Source organism: Cucurbita maxima, unplaced genomic scaffold (genome assembly GCF_002738345.1).
Source record: "Cucurbita maxima cultivar Rimu unplaced genomic scaffold, Cmax_1.0 Cma_Scf00032, whole genome shotgun sequence".
Taxonomy (NCBI): Eukaryota; Viridiplantae; Streptophyta; class Magnoliopsida; order Cucurbitales; family Cucurbitaceae; genus Cucurbita; species Cucurbita maxima.
The window spans coordinates 1-4237 of NW_019272048.1; positions in this window are offsets into that span (position 1 = coordinate 1).

Consider the following 4237-nt stretch of genomic DNA (forward strand, 5'->3'; position numbering starts at 1 on the left):
CCCTAAACCCTAAACCCTAAAACCCTAAACCCTAAACCCTAAACCCTAAAACCCTAAACCCTAAACCCTAAACCCTAAACCCTAAACCCTAAACCCTAAAACCCTAAACCCCTAAACCTAAACCCTAAACCCTAAACCCTAAACCCTAAACCCTAAAACCCTAAACCCTAAACCCTAAACCCTAAACCCTAAACCCTAAACCCTAAACCCTAAACCCTAAACCCAAAACCCTAAACCCTAAACCCTAAACCCCAAACCCTAAACCCCAAACCCCAAACCCCAAACCCTAAACCCCAAACCCTAAACCCTAAACCCTAAACCCCAAACCCTAAACCCTAAACCCCAAACCCCAAACCCCAAACCCTAAACCCTAAACCCTAAACCCTAAACCCTAAACCCCAAACCCTAAACCCTAAACCCTAAACCCTAAACCCTAAAACCCTAAACCCTAAACCCTAAACCCTAAACCCTAAACCCTAAACCCTAAACCCTAAACCCTAAACCCTAAACCCTAAACCCTAAACCCTAAACCCTAAACCCTAAACCCTAAAACCCTAAACCCTAAACCCTAAACCCTAAACCCTAAACCCTAAACCCTAAACCCTAAACCCTAAACCCTAAACCCCAAACCCTAAACCCTAAACCCCAAACCCTAAACCCTAAACCCTCAATCTACCTTTCATCAGTTTTTAATAACAAGTAAGCCATAATCATTCCAGGTGGTTTACCCCCAGTCAAACCTAACCCTCTTTGTTAGCAGGTGTCAAAGCGGGGCCCGGCAATCTTTAACAAACAAGAAGAATTTGAAATCTGAGGCTCACCCAGTAGGGAATATGGGAGATTTAGGAGGAAGTGTGAAATGAAAGCTCAATCTATCAATTGAGGAATGAAGTTCAAAGACAGGTAGCTCCGGGAAGACAAAGGAATTCGAGAATAAAGTACGGCCCGAGATTGTGTCAGTGAATACCAAGCCCACCTCCTAGTTCTTACCCTTAAAGTCATCTACAAAGTTTAGACTTTCGAAGAAGGAACTACTAAAAAGTCCTATTCCTTTCCGGTTTACATTCATCAAAGGCACTGCGCTGGGTTGGTATGTTTTCCTACCTCCCGCTTTGGTGACATTTTCTTCTTTCTTCGGGATTCTACTGAACGGGGTAGATCCACTTAACTATAAGCCAAATCACGTTTAAGGCGCATAAACAAAAGGGCACCTTCGGATACATAGGGGCTACTCTAGTCAATCAAAGTCCTAACTAAGTAAGGAATCTCCAAATAGAAGTACGTACTGCACGGCCGAGAAAGCGATTGAGAAAGCCAAACATTCTATCTAGATCTTTATTCATCTTCTTCTGGTCCTTTTGAAAGAGAGCTTATGAGTAGGTTCGATTCAAGATCGACCTTCTTCTCTTTCCTTCATATGAACTCTATTCTGACAACCTAAGGCCTATAGGACCTTAATGCTCAACCTTAATGAATGACTGCATGGGATTCACGAGAGAACCTACCTTGGGCCGGCCTCTCCTTCATTCCTCACTTCCTTGATTTTCCTAACCTTAAAGTATTGAAGAAAATAAACATTTACTCGTGTCGATAGGACCTCACAACCTCAACCCTGTCGAAAAGACATACATGGAAGCACTTAAATAATTATGTGAATACCTAAGTTTCTTTCGATCTTTATCAAAGAATCTTTAAGGAACGCTCAAGTTCCATAAATCTTAAACATATGATTGGTTAAAATACGAAACTTATTCACTTTCCCTTTCGAGCCAGTTTGCAGTCAAATTCAATAGGTGTTAACATAAGAACTTTTTTTCCCTTTGAGACAGGGTCGTTAACTCGATCTGAAAAGTTATTTTTTCCTTTTAGTATCATACCATATCCACTAAAGATTGTCTTAAGCTTAAAATATGGAAGAAAAACAACATTTACTCGTGTCGATAAGACCTCATAACCTATACCCTCTCGAGTAGACCCTCATGGAGGCACCCAAATCATTATGTGAAAAACTTTTGTTTCTTTCGATCTTTTTCAACCAATCTATAAGGAACTCTCAAGTTTGATGAATCTTACACATATGTTGGGTTAAAATACGAAACTTATTCACTTTCGCTTCCGAGCCATTTTGCAGTCAAATTCTATAGGTGTTAACATAGGAACGTTTTTCCCCTTTGACAAAGGGTCGTTAACTCGATTTGAAAGTTGTTTTCTCATTTTAGTATCATAGAATATCCACTAAAAATTTTTCTAAGCTCAAAATATGGAAAAAAAAAAAAAACATTTACTTTGTCTATAAGACCTCACAACCTCAACCCTGTCGAGTAGACCCTCATGGAGGCACCCAAATCATTATGTGAAAAACCTTTGTTTCTTTCGATCTTTTTCAACGAATCTGTAAGGAACACTCAAGTTTGATGAATCTTACACATACGTTGGGTTAAAATATGACACTTATTCACTTTCGCTTCCGGACCATTTTGCAGTCAAATTCTATAGGTTAACCATAGGAACTTTTTTCCTCTTTAAGACAGGGTCGTTAACTCGATCTGAAAAGTTGTTTTCTCGTTTTAGTATCATACCATTTCCACTAAAGATTGTCTGAAGCTTAAAATATGGAAGAAAAAAATATTTACTCGTGTCGATAAGACCTCACAACCTCAACCCTGTCGAGAAGACCCTCGAGGAGGCATTTAAATCATTATGTGAATAACCTAAGTTTCTTTCGTTCTTTTTCAACGAATCTATATGGAACGCTCAAGTTTGATGAATCTTACACATATGTTAGGTTAAAATACGAAACTTATGAATTTTCGCTCCCGGGCTATTTTGGAGTCAAATTCCATAGGTTTTAATATTGGAACTTTTTTCCCATTTGAAACAGGGTCGTTAACTCAATCTTAGAAATTGTTTTCTCCTTTTAGTATCATACCATATCGACTAAAGATTGTCCTAAGCTTAAAATATATTAGAAAAAAAAAATTTACTCGTGTCTATAAGACCTCACAACCTCAACCCTATCGAGAAGACCCTCATGGAGGCACTTAAATCATTATGTGAATAACCAAGTTTCTTTCGATCTTTTTCAACTTATCTGTAAGGAATGCTCAAGTTTGATGAATCTTACACATATATTGGATTAAAATTAAAAATATAAAGAAAAAAACACAATTAGAGATTTGGTGAGATTATCACATTTTTAAGATACTTATTTTGGATGAGCCGAGCTAATAGGATGAACTAAATGAGTTCTACATTATGAACTATGTATCACGCATATCACTTAGATGTGCTTTAGAAAGTCACGTAGGGGGAAATGAAGAAATCTAATATGAAAAGAGGAAAAATCAAAATACATGAAAAGAGAATCGGATTCTATTTGTACTGTATCGGAGATGAATCTTGGCCATTCCCGCCTTTCAACTCCCCTAGACTAGACTTTTGGGTCTTATAACGAACTAATTGAACCTTTCAAATATGTATAAAGTATTAATTGAACGTGAGGAGACAGAGTATGAACAAATAAAAAAGAAGAGGAAACAAAATAAAATTCTTTTCTTTTACATATCTATATCCATCCTTTACATATTTATATATGTATCCTCTTTATCTTTACTTGTGTATTTTACTCATCTATAAATAGAGTAAAAAATATATATAGTTTAGTTAAAGGACTAAACTTTTGCACTTTTGCTCCCCGGCCATTTTGGAGTCAAATCCCATAGTTGTTAACATTGGAACTTTTTTCCGTTTTGAGACAGGGCTGTTAACTCAATCTGAAAAGTTGTTTTCTCCTTTTAGTATCATACCATATCGACTAAAGATTGTCCTAAGCTTGAAATGTGTTAGAAAAAACAACATTTACTCGTGTCTATAAGACTTCACAACCTCAACCCTGTCGAGAAGACCCTCAAGGAGGCATTTAAATCAATATGTAAATAACCTAAGTTTCTTTCGTTCTTTTTCAACGAATCTCTAAGAAACGCTCAAGTTTTTTTTTTTTTATCAAAACTCATTAAAAGAAAAAATAATATTAATGGAAAGAAAACAGAATAAATGATAAAACAATATAAAAGAATGGATTTGTAAATACTTTAACATAACAAATGGATTTGTAAATGTTTATTAAAATAGTATATAGTGCTAGAATTTGAATCAGTTCTTTCGCCGCCCCTCCCTCTCTTCACTCCCTTGATTTGCTGCCTAGCCCCCCCACCACCACCAACCCCACCCCCGCCCC